Genomic DNA, 271 nt, shown 5'->3' with positions numbered 1-271 from the left:
GCGTACAGGGGGAAACCCTAGGACTAGTCCGGGCAACAGCAACGTCGTCCGTGCCTCCTTCTTGAAGGTGTTGCTTGGTACGCGGCGCTTCAGAGTGTTGGGATCGTGGTGGTACTTCTTTAGAGGGTGCAGCGGTCGCTGGTCATCTTCGTTTCGTTAATCTGCCGTTGTTGGCATTTATTTCTCTTTCTTTCTTCTTTGTTTTTCTTTGGGCTTGTTTGTGTTGCGGCCCGAGCACCTATTGTTGGATGTACCGGTGGTTGCTTTGTAA

Source organism: Triticum dicoccoides, chromosome 3A (genome assembly GCF_002162155.2).
Source record: "Triticum dicoccoides isolate Atlit2015 ecotype Zavitan chromosome 3A, WEW_v2.0, whole genome shotgun sequence".
Taxonomy (NCBI): Eukaryota; Viridiplantae; Streptophyta; class Magnoliopsida; order Poales; family Poaceae; genus Triticum; species Triticum dicoccoides.
This window is presented reverse-complemented; position numbering follows the sequence as displayed.